Here is a 13,077-nt window from a genome sequence, read left to right as displayed (position 1 = left end):
TGGTGAAAAGGATGTGACTGGTTCAAGAGGATTTTGCATGGTCTTGTCTTAGTTCTTGCAGCCTGCAAGTCCTCAAGGGTGGGTAGGGTGGTACCGACAATTTTTTCAGCAGTCCTGATTGTCTGTTGCATTCAGAGTTTGTCCTTTTTGTGGCAATACCAAACCAGACTGTGATGTAAGAACACAGGACTGATTCGATGACCGCTGTGTAGAACTGCCTCAACAGCTCCTGTGGCAGGCCATGCTTCCTCCGAAGCCAAAGGAAGTACATCCCCTACTGGGCCTTTTTGAGGATGTAGTTGATGTTGTTCTCCCTCTTCAGGCAAATTGTAGGGGATCTAGCAGGGGTCCCGTGACACTATTGAGGTGGTCCAGCACGAGGCGTTCAAAGGACTTCATGACCACAGATGTCAGGGTGACAGGCTGTAGTCATTCAGACCTGAGATTGCAGGTTTCTTGGGGACTGGGATGATGGTGGTGCATTAGAAACCGGACGGTACCACGCACAGTTCCAGAGATCAATTGAAGATCTGTGTGAAGACTGGATCGAGCTGGTCCACACAGACTTTGAGGCAGGATATGGACACAAGGTCTGGGCCTGCCAGTTTTTTTTTAAATCTTTTGTTGTTTGAAGATATGTCTCATGGATGGTCAACACAGCGATGATGGTCGGTGGTGCAGCTGGGTGGGTGTGGGAAAGTGTCCTTTTCAAATCTGCAGTAGAAAGTGTTCAAGTCGTCAGCTTGTCCTTTATTGTTCTCAGCTTGGGGGGGATGGTCTCTTGTAGTTGGTTAGCGATTGTAATCCATGCCACAGTGACTTAGCATTGTGAGCGGTAAACCGTTTTTCCAGCTTTCCTGCATAAATTCTGTTTCCAATGTTAATTTATTTAGTCAGCTGGTTTCTAGCGCAATTATACAGGGCTCTAGCCCCACTTCGATAGGTGTGCTCTTTAGCCTGGCAGAGTTGGTAGAGTGTGGCAGTGAACCACGGCTTGTTGTTATTGAACGTGCAAAACATCTTTGTTGGTACACACATATCTTCACAGAAACTGATATAGGATGTGACACAGTCCGTATATTCATCTGGGCTTTCAGTTGAAGTTTCAAAGAAACTCCAATGTGTGCAGTCTAAACAGTCTTGAAGTTCTAACTTTCCTTCATATGTCCAGTTCTTCAATGTTTTCACCATATGCTTCGCACATTTAAGTTTTTACCTGTATGTTGGTATTAAGTGAATTAAGCGGTGATCAGACAAGCGCAGAACTGAGTGGGGGATAGGACGGTATGCATCATTTAGCGTAGTATAGCAGTGGTCTAGAGTGTTGTTTCCCCTGGTGGGACAGTCAATGTGCTGCTTGTATTTAGGGAGTTCGTGGTTGAGTTTAGCTTTGTTAAAGTCCCCAAGAATAATGAGGGGTGAATCTGGTTGCTTTAGTTTTCCAGTTTGTTTACTTGTTCAGCGAGCGTTAGCAGTCCGCCATTCGTGTTAGCTTGAGGAGGAATGTAGACACCCGCGAGTGTGACTGAAGCAAACTCACGCGGTGAGTAGAATGACTTACAGTTAAAAAATAGCGACTCCAAGTCCGGGCTGCAGTGCGCGTTGAGCTCGGTGACTTCATTAGACCATTTTCCGTTGATATACAAGCGTTTTGTTTTCCCCGATAACTCCGTGACGCGGTCTGCCCGGTGTAGTTGGAAGCCCGGACCCAGTACGGTGCCATCGGGACGCGTTCACAAAGCCATGTCTCCATGAAGCACAGGACGAGGGAACGACCGAAGTCTTTATTGGTCTTTGTGAGGAGATGAAGCTCGTGCATTTTGTTGGGTAGGGAGCTTAGATTTGCAAGGTGCGGCATTCGGAATCCTCTCTTACGGAACTCGACCTGCATTCCGGCTTGCTTCCCTCTCTGGCGTCGCCTTCAACTCCATGCGCCGTAGACCGCGGATTTGGGAAAGTTGGAGAAAGAAAGTCCGGGGTAGACTCCCTAATGTTTAACAAGTCTTCCCTTGTGTAAGTGAGTCGCGTAATGTCTCCGAAGATGAACGAAAAACACAAAAACATTGACAGTACTGGAAACCGAGGTGACCACACTTTTCAAAAGATTCGTTCAAAAGATTTGTTCACCAACTCGTTCAGTTCTTTTTCATAGAATCATTCAAGTGCTTCCTCATTCCGTTAATGATTTAGCCCTGAAGTGCACCTTCACTCAATACGTTCACTGAAGGACTCTACGTTGTTGTTGTCACGTATTGTAAACGAGGAAAGGCAGGGAGATTTTAAAAAATCTAAATAAATAAATAAATAAAAAACAAGCTAAATTATCACCTACCTATCTCTCGCTCTCAGCAAGCTCCTGAACACCCGGCTTCGGTTGTGACTCGTGAACATGTGTGCGGCGAGCTCAGCTACCGCATACATCCTTCCGCGTCCCCTCTCCATCCACACAGGCTCCCGCTGGCCGGCGAAACTTGTATGCATTCTGACACCAGCACCCGGGCTTCCTGTTCACCCACCATACTGTTGTTGTCACCTGATTAGTGGAAAGCATCTATATAAGTTTAATGTATTATTATTATTTATTAAACAAAAAGCTTTGATAATCACATTAGAGACACAGAGGGGATAATAATTATGTGTACATATATATATATTTGTTATTAATTTACATTTACGTTTGTTTTCATGTGCTTGACTGACAACATTAGTCATTAGCTTAAAGAAATGGCTGCCAGTGAAAGCTATCCCTACGAGGACGTCAGGACGAGTGATTAAAATCACTCATGAGTATGTTCACTGCGTAGTACAGTGATTCCTTTCGCGAAAAAATATCTCATCGTTTTCGTTCGCAGTGAACTTCCACATGAATCACCCCATACGTACTAGTACATCACTCCTAAACGGATTACGAACGAAGAAGTTCAACGAATGAATCACTTGTGGCTAACGGATCGCGGTTGAAGAACTTCAACGAATGAATCACTCTTGGCTAACGGATCATGAACGAAGAAGTTCAACGAATGTATCACTTGTGGCTAACAGTACATTCAGTTCATCACGACATCCGGTTCAATAGTACATTAAATTCAGTAGTACATTCAGCTCGCCCCTCTGCTGCCTGCACAGTGCTGCCTGATGCTGGCTGCTCAATGGTCATTCGCTGAAGTGAGTGACAACGCTGGCAAATCGCAAATCACATGGCAATACGTTCAGTCAAGTCCCGCCCCTGCCTGCACACTGACGGCTCATTGGAAGATTCAGAAGTGAGTGACAGAACGCTACAGCAGTTCCGTTTCTGCTTCTCTCTCACGGCGGCGGCCAAACTCAAAACTTGAATCATAAACTAATTCAATTCAGTAAGTTCAATAAAAAGGCTCGTTCTTTAGAACGAAATGTTCGCAAACAAAACAAAACTAATTCACACCAAAGGATAATTTAGATTGTTCAGTGAACCCAACTGTGAGGATGCTGAAGTCTCTTGCACTGTGCCGCCCTCAATGAGAGCCCAAGAAACAACAAAATGTGTTCTTGATGTATTTTTAACCGTACACCTGCTGATTTTTACAATTGCAAAAAAGGCTCAGTAAATGAACGAGCAGCCGTCGGTTATGACGGCAGTGTTATTTCTGATGAGATCACTTAAATAATGGAATGCCTGTGTGCATCACTGCTGTCTAGTTCTAAATGGCTTTATGATTACTGCACCACACGCCACAGTTAGTTAGACGGTAATGGTAGTCAATTTGTTTGAAAAATAGGCCATAACTGCAGCAATTCTTGGTTTATGGTTCTCATTTGTGTGTGTGAACACACACACATCAGATATTTCTCTCCAAAATCACTTGCTTTCAAATTCAGAGACGTCCGTCCATGTAGAGATTGTATTTTGATTTTAGAACTAAACGTGAACCAAGCGTAGTCATTGGCTAAATATTTTCATTTTCATCATTTGTACTAACTTGTAATATTCTCAGTAGTCTTTTAGTAAAGGACAATATTAATTTCCTCCTGCTACCACTTTTCTCTGTTGCAACCTGCTGGTGACACTCTGACACTCTAAACTCAGTAGCCACTTCCCTCTGATATACACACCCCCACATCCAACATTCTGTTTAAAGCTTCGCAATGGCGAGATACTGTTTACCAATTGTGAGGTGTCGTGTTATTCTCATGATGTCAAATAGCAGGAAGAAGCTAGTGTACTGTTTAAATACCCATTCTGAATTAACTAGGAAATGTATTCGTCGAGTCATCGATCAAACACCTTTGTGAGTTTTGCCATTCAGTTCAGAACAGCAAGTTGTGCAATTGTAATGTATGTATTTTTGGTTCATTCTGAAATTTCACCTGAAAGACAACTACATAAAAAATACGTAACATGTTGTGAGCAGTGTAAATTTTATGTGTAGTGCAGTTCTACACCACTGCAAACTGCACCCCCAATGACAACCATTTTGTTAAATTGATGTCTTTGTGTGTTAATCAAAACTCTTTATGTCTCAAATGATCTATTTAAAAACAACAGCAGTCTTACCTGTTTATTACAAAACTAATTTGACTACCCTTGTGTGTATTTTTATGTAATGCAATCGCAATGACCATATGATGAGTTTAGACCATCACTCATTCATGAATCTATTTCCCATATCCCATGCATTGCTCTTTTTCCCCTCAATGCTGGTGATGAGCTAGACTAGCTGAAAAATGCATTTGTTACAATATTGAAAAACAACAACAATATGGCCTTTAATTGCAGATTTGATGCATGCAGCATATATAAGAGCCCATTCTTCCCCCCGGCTAATTCAAAACAAGGGGTTTTAGGGAAGGAACACCCCAACAACGTCAGTGGACAGATAACTCATAAAAATCGCTTTAGAGCCTGGCCTTGTATGACAATTAGGTTGAGATGGTAGAGTAATTATGTTAGCATGCAAAGTAAAATGGGCCTGTCGGGCATATAATCCATATCCATTGTGCCACAAGAACATTTTGCATTGTTAGTGATTAGCATGCAGCATCTTTAACAGACCCAGCAATCAACCCCCTCTGCATATAACATAACACAATGTAGGAATACAGAGAAGTTCCTCAGCCATTCTTCATGGATATACAGGGGACATGTCCAATGCATCAGCTCAAAGATTGGAACCTGGTACCACAATAAGTGCTTCTGCCCGCACATTCTGTACAAATAAAGTTCATCTATGTAGCTTGTATGGATACCGTGCTACTTGATCAATACATGAGTTTCAGTACTGAAGAATGATTTAAAATCGGAAAACTGCAACTCTTACTTTTGGTGATGATACAGTCCATCCCTTAGCTACAAAGTCACATTTATCACACAACGTAAAAGTCAACCAACAACCCAATAATTCTGAATGTCATGGGAATAGAAGGATGTGATTATATAGAGTTACTATCTAAACAAATGGAATTTTAACACATTTTAGCAGATTTCCAATCTATTATCACTTGGTTTTTAATAACGTTCTCCTAACTGATAGCACACAGGGGGTTGTTAGTCAGGAAAGGCTTCATGCAGAAGGTTGGTGGCTTGATTTTTAATTACCTTGGGGATTTATTTATTGACATTGTGCCTCTTAAAGTCCCTTATTAATATAACAGTGAGTATGTGTGCTTTTATACTGTTTGTTTAGAATGCCACATCCTGGAGAGTGTTCTACGAATCAATATAATTTTAATGCAAGCAAAAGGGCCTCAGGTAAAAGTCATACCAAAATATAGAGTGGAATTCAATATGTGGACATTTTTGTGTGGGTTGAATAGCACGTGTGTACCTCTAGTCTTGAAGGTCAGACACCTTGTCAGAGTGGACAAACATATCTAAAATACTTCTGCTTTCTCATTCTGTTCTTTCCTCTCATCAAAACAATAAAATATTCATAACAGCACAATTTTCCTTTTGAACTTAACAAGGGGGAGTAAAATGATATGAAACTGTAGTCAAATTGGTATAATTCAATTTTACTGGTCCATACCTTGCAGAGCTGGACTGAGACCAAGAAAATCAGTCATGGCATTTTTTGCTTGAGACCAGCCCCAAATACAACCCCGATTCCAATGAAGTTGGGACGTTGTGTTAAACATAAATAAAAACAGAATACAATGATTTGCAAATCATTAAACCTATATTTAATTGAATACACAACAAAGACAAGATATTTAATATTCAAACTGATAAACTTGATTGTTTTTTAGCAAATAATCATTAACTTAGAATGTTATTGCAACACGTTCCAAAAAAGCTGGGAAAGGGTCATGTTTACCACTGTGTTACATCAGCTTTTCTTTTAACAACATTCAATAAACGTTTGGGAACTGAGGACACTAATTGTTGAAGCTTTGTAGGTGGAATTCCTTTCCATTCTTGCTTGATGTACAGCTTCAGCTGTACAACTGTCCGGGGTCTACGTTGTCATATTTTACGCTTCATAATGCGCCACACATTTTCAATTGGAGACAGGTCTGGACTGCAGGCAGGCCAGTCTAGTACCCGCACTCTTTTACTACGAAGCCACGCTGTTGTAAGACATGCAGAATGTGGTTTGGCATTGTCTTGCTGAAATAAGCAGGGGCGTCCATGAAAAAGACGTTGCTTGGATGGCAGCATATGTTTCTCCAAAACCTGTATGTACCTTTCAGCATTAATGATGCCTTCACAGATGTGTAAGTTACCCATGCCATTGCCACTAACACAGCTCCATACCATCACAGATGCTGGCTTTTGAACTTTGCATCCATAACAGTCCGGATGGTTCTTTTCCTCTTTGGCCCAGAGGACACGACGTCCACAATTTTCCAAAACAATTTTAAATGTGGACTTGTGGCACCACAGAACACTTTACCACTTAGCATCAGTCCATCTTAGATGAGCTCGGGTCCAGAGAAGCCGGCGGCGTTTCTGGGTGTTGTTGATAAATGGCTTTTGCTTTGCATAGTAGAGTTTCAAGTTGCACAGATGTAGCGCTAAACTGTATTTACTGACATTGGTTTTCTGAAGTGTTCCTGAGCCCATGTGGTGATATCCTTTACACATTGATGCAGTGCCGCCTGAGGGATCGAAGGTCACGGGCTCTCAATGTTGGTTTTCGGCCTTCCTGCTTATATGCAGTGATTTCTCCAGATTCTCTGAACTTTTTGATGATATTATGGAACTTAGATGATGAAATCCCTAAATTCCTTGCAACTGTACGTTGAGGAACATTGTCCTTAAACTGTTCCCCGCCTGTGTGGAGTTTGCATGTTCTCCCCGTGCCTGTGTGGGTTATCTCCGGGCACTCAGGTTTCCTCCCATATCCCAAAAACATGCATGAATTGGAGACTCTAAATTGCCCATAGGTGTGAATGTGAGTGCGAATGGTTGTTTGTTTGTATGTGCCCTGCGATTGGCTGGCAACCAGTTCAGGGTGTACCCCGCCTCCTGCCCGATGACAGCTGGGATAGGCTCCAGCACGTCCGCGACCCTAGTGAGGAGAAGCGGCTCAGAAAATGGATGGATGGATGGATGTTTGAACATTAATTATCTTGTCTTTGTAGTGTATTCAATTAAATATAGGTTGAACATGATTTGCAAATCATTGTATTCTGTTTTTATTTATGTTAAACACAACATCCCAACTTCATTGGAATTGGGGTTGTAAGTAGCAGAGCACGACCGACTAGTAATTTATGTGTGTGCTCAGACGAAAGACTGCATTTTACTACTATCCCAAACCCCACTCTAATTATTGTGACATATATGTTACATATGTATTTGCTTATAGTCTCTCTTCTCTCGCAACTGCTACCTCAAGACCCTGGCTTGACTAGACTGCTGAAAGAATACATCAGTGTTCCCTGGATTATAGGTCTTCTGTGGAGCCTTCTCAATGCTTACTCCTTGCTTCTTGGTTTACCTCAATAATATGATGACTTCCATGTTGCGGTGATAGCACAGTCATTTCTGAACAGTATTCTTTGTAACGCCTCTTTACAACTGTGGGACTGTGAAGCCCTTTGAGACTCTTTTGTGATCAAGGGCTATGCAAATAATCTTTGTTTTCCTCATGTCAGGTAAATTTGATTGTTTCTTGTCTCAATTTATTGTTTGTTTTGGTGACTTTCTAGCATCCCTCCTTGCCCTGCTCGCCACTCACAGAAAACTACATCCCTTTTTCCTTGTGTTCTACTTTTGTTGTGGTTCCTTTTTCTTTTTCTTGTAAACATACTTCTCTGAATTTGGAATTCTTACCTACATTTTTACCCATATTATTCAGATTCTCTTTTAGTTTTTTTCCTGTTTTCTTTGCACTTTTTGTTGCACTGTTCCTATTTGTTCCTACAAGGTAATTAGGTCCATAAAGACTTTGTTGCTTACATAATGTATATTCCACCATATTCTGTTTCTGCTGAGGGGTCCTGTCAGTTGCAAATTGATAATTTTGCTTGAATTGAGGAGGAATTTTTTTTTAATGTATATATTAATATATGTATTGCATTTCATGTTTGACCAAATTGATTATTCTGGTCAGGGTCACAGGTAAACTGGCAGACGTTGGGGTGGCCTGATAGCTACTCAATCATAGGGACAGACATTCACACCTCAAGGCTATTTAGACTTTTCAATTAAACTGCAATGCATTATTTTGGGGAAAGGAGAGGTACCATGAGTACCAGACAAAAACTAACACAAGCATTGAAGTTTGAGCATGAAAATGACACACAAAAATATCTGAGCCCACATTTGAACCCAGAACCTTTGCCTGTGAGGCAAATTTGAAAACCACGTGCATAACCAAGCTGCATGTTTCACAGTTTATTATGTGAATGTTCTGACACTATCACTCACGAAAAAAATCTCACGTTTTTTTTGTCTGATATCCCAGTGGCTACAGGGGTCATTCTGCTGTCTACAGCATATGCTAATCAAAATACCTCAGGAGGCTCTTTTCTTCGTGGCAGTGCCAACACTCCTATCATCACTCCCTTGAGTGGCACTGAGTTGTACCTGCCTTGGAAGCTGTAAGGCACTAGTAATGCAATAACATGTGATTATTTGCTGCTACGGAGCTTTTCTGAGAAGATGTGATTTCAACGGAAAATTACAAGTTATGTAAAAATTGGATTCAAGAAATGTTGAAAAAGAGGAATGCATCCTACAAAAGTACTGATAATTAAAGGGCGATGAAAAGGGAATTTGTGGAAGAACTGCTCAAGTCTCATAGCATTCCATAGTAACATCTGCATTTAACATCAATGGGAACATTGTGTTGTGTGATGTTGTGACACTCGTACATATTGCATGATAGCAAAGCAGCAATCACACTTTCAGCAGTAAGTCAACACTTCAAAATTGGCATTTATGAAGACTCCTAAATATCCCAATGGTTTAATTTCTATTAAATAAAGGTTAGTAACGTGAGTAATATTATTTCTATCCAATCTCAATCCCAGGACCATCAGTTCTTAATCAGCTGTGACACCAACAATCACCACTCAAACACGCAGCAGCCCCTCGACCCCCCGCCCTCTCTCCCATCCTCATTCCCTTATATACCATACAAAAATGGCATTTTCATGTAGTGTACAGAAAATTACTTGATTCATTTAGTGTGTATGCTCTGTAATCATAATACTGTAGGTTCAGCCGCTGAATATTAACTGCGAGAAGTGATTCTAGATCTCTTTTGAATTTAGTTTGAATTTGTGAATCCAAGGCTTGACTTTTGAATTAATACATTTTGTTAAGACACATTTCTCTTTGCTTAAATCACACCAAACAATGACCCAAGAGGTCCTTGTTCATAATTGAATTAAATCAATATATCTGTAAATGTACATTTCTAACACTCTTTGTATAATCATGTATTTAATCCCTCATTAATCAGACACATAAAATAAATGAATTAATTAATAAATTAAGCAATTTGGAAGACTGAAGAGTACAATAAGACAAAATAAACACATTTTCTTCATGCAGAGAAACATTGATTTACGCCGCTCAAGTACATGATGTACAAATTTAAGATTAAAATTAAATTTGCCTCATTTCTTTGCTTTTTTGTTTTGGCCTCCAACTTGAGCAAGGCTTATCTCCACCTGCAAAGGATGCCTGCTTCAAGCTGTGCCACATGAATAGCATCCTCCTCTTTAAGCACTCATTCAGGAAAATTGACTAAAATCATTGTCTGTTTCACTTCAACAAATACGACACTGGCTGATATGATGAGCAAAAATGTAGCTTAAACATAAGAGTAGCAATAGAGGATGTCCGCTCCAGAGATGGGTAGAGTAGCCAAATATTGTACTCAAGTAAGAGTACTGGTACTTGACAATAATGTGACTCAAGTACAAGTAAAAAGTAGTCCTCCAAAAAATTATGAATAAAAGTAGAAAGTACACAGTGAAATATTTACTCAAGTACTGAGATAATAGTAGCTTCTGATTTTTTTTAACCACAGCATGAACATCAATAAAATAAAAATAACATAATAAAATATGAATGTGCAAATTCTGATATTACTGTGTGTGCGTGCGTGTGTGTGTGTGTATGTGTGTGTGTGTGTGTGTGTGTGTGTATACACAGCCAAAACGACAACATATACAATTTACTGCAAGGTGTTTTCTCAAGTTATAAGTGGCTAAAATATCCACGTTTGGACGGACAGTGCCAGACAAATACGACAATAAATGAAAGCTGTTGGTTTTGTTTGTCTAAATGTAAACACGAGTCACGCGCTATTACCTTCATGGTAACGACGACCATCCCAACATGGTGGCCACAAAGGCACGACGATCAGTCGGGCTGGCGTATCTAGTGTTAATACCAATCCCGGGAAGCCCAATAGAAGACGTTATGTGAGGTCATGTGACTTTCTTGCATAGTTTGATTGGTGAACTAGACTTAAATGTCACTATGCTTTAATTGGATTGGAGTAAACAATCCCCAATGCGGAAGTCGAAGTCTCTCGCGCACAAAATACACTGAACAAAAATATAAAGGCAACACTTTTAGTTTTGCTCCCATTTTTCGTGAGCTTGACTCAAAGATCTAAAACTTTTTCTACATATACACAAAAGGCCATTTCCCTCAAATATTGTTCACAAATTTGTCTAAGTCTGTTTTAGTGAGCATTTCTCCTTTGTCGAGATAATCCATCCCACCTCACAGGTGTGGCATATCAAGATGCTGATTAGACAGCATGATTATTGCACAGGTGTGCCTTAGGCACAGTGTTTGTCCTGTTTGCCATGGAAACAAAACATGGTTAAGCATGTCTCCATCTAATGGACATTATGGTAACTAACCCACTGTGTCTACTTTTAGTACCACATGTTAGCTCAGACCCAATCAATCATGTAACAGTGTATATATACAAAAATCATTCCTTATTACATAATCAAATATCATTAAAACCACACAATGTATTATCCATCCATTTTCTGAGCCGCTTCTCCTCACTTGGGTCGCGGGCGTGCTGGAGCCTATCCCAGCTGTCATCGGGCAGGAGGCGGGGTACACCCTGAACTGGTTGCCAGCCAGGGCACATACAAACAAACAGCCATTCGCACTCACAGTCACACCTACGGGTAATTTTAGAGTCTCCAATTAATGCATGTTTTTGGGATGTGGGAGGAAACCGGAGTGCCCGGAGAAAACCCACGCAGGCACGGGGAGAACATGCAAACTCCAAACAGGCGGGGCCGGGGATTGAACCCATGTCCTCAGAACTGTGAGGCTGACGCTCTAACCAGTCGAACAATGCCGCCCACAATGTATTAAGTAAATAAAATTCCACTGCAATTCTCACTTATACAACGAAAGGTCCTCATACTTAATCAACTATCACATATCACGGTGTGGGCACAAATGACTTATGTAATAAGCTGTTACAGGTTATATATGTTTGCGAACATGCATTGAGCAAGCAAATCAGCGCAATGGCTTTTCTGTGTCGAAAACATTTTAACCTCTACTTTGGCTCCATCTCATGGACAAATTGTCGTTATACATGACTGGTTGGCTTCCATTTCTGGCTCCCCTGTTGGACTTTTGTAGTAATGTATTTTTGGCATCATCTGGTAGACATTTGTAATATCTCTAGCCAATTGTATTAATAGCTTTCTGAACCTTTATCCGATCAAAAATAAGGGTATATTTTGTACCATTAATTATATGTCATTTATTACATTATGCACTATTTATTTTGTGCCACTAGTTAGATGCGATAATGCTACATTATGCCACCACTCGACAATACACATACAGTATATTATGTTTTACAGTAATAGGCCTACCATAATTTCTCGTGTTAATATGTTTTCGAGTATACGCACCCCCAGAATCACACTTGCATAGCTGAATTTTCCTTGTACCTATGTATAATACGCACCTCAGAATTTCTGGTATTCATGCTCACAAAATGAAATATTATCCACATAGTAATTTATTTTTTGTCAGGTTTTTCAAAGAAATTGGTATAGTGAGAAAAGCACAGCTGTTGCAACCTGGCGAAAAGGTGAGCGTGGCCGTTGTTTTCTCCTTCGGCGCCCACAGCGCCAGATTTAGTCACAGAGGGAACTGAGTGGTAGTTGCGATAGTGGTGGTGGTAGAAGTCCGGTAGGGTACGCGTGAGGGCTCCCTTTGGAGCTCACAGCGTTGGATGAGTCGAATCGTTGGTGCATAGATCACTGGGCATTGTTATTTTGTCGGCCGGTGTTGTGCTGCGAGCAGAGGTGTCAAGTAACGAAGTACAAATACTGTACTTTTACTCCTTATTTATTCACACAAATTTCTGTACTTTTTACTCCTTACATTTTATAAACAACCTCATTAGTTTTAAAACATTACTTTTAAAACATTCTCAGGTTAGCGCAAGACAGCGTAAAAGACAAGATGCGAATATTGCCCACATTTTGCACGCGACAAAGGTCTTGCCTGATAAAATTTGAGTGCATGCTCAATTTGATGTGTGTGAACTGTTTTAGTGGTTTATTTTTTTTCCCTCGCTTTGTGAAATGCTTCAATCCGTCGTCCAGCCGTTGCTGTTGAAGCAGACAGACTAACAGGGT

At 40.6% G+C, this 13,077-nt stretch overlaps 1 long non-coding RNA gene across 2 annotated transcripts in view; it reads right to left on the bottom strand.

Moving 5' to 3' along the window:
* Positions 1–3,218, bottom strand: part of LOC133472232 (uncharacterized) — a 54,223-nt gene extending 51,005 nt beyond the window's left edge. Inside the window, exons 1-2 of one of the 2 annotated variants that reach the window (XR_009786658.1) lie at positions 3,097–3,218; positions 2,333–2,533 (exon numbers count right to left, since the gene is read on the bottom strand). This is a non-coding gene — a long non-coding RNA (uncharacterized LOC133472232). Of the gene's footprint in view, positions 1–2,332; positions 2,534–2,883; positions 3,060–3,096 lie in introns of those variants that run through there. The other variant, XR_009786651.1, reaches the window with a different exon arrangement.
* Between the last annotated feature and the right edge of the window lie 9,859 nt (positions 3,219–13,077).

This window comes from Phyllopteryx taeniolatus, chromosome 2 (assembly GCF_024500385.1).
Source record: "Phyllopteryx taeniolatus isolate TA_2022b chromosome 2, UOR_Ptae_1.2, whole genome shotgun sequence".
In the NCBI taxonomy this organism is placed as follows: domain Eukaryota; kingdom Metazoa; phylum Chordata; class Actinopteri; order Syngnathiformes; family Syngnathidae; genus Phyllopteryx; species Phyllopteryx taeniolatus.
Note: the sequence above shows the minus strand (reverse complement) of the source record. Positions and strands in the feature narration are given on the sequence as shown.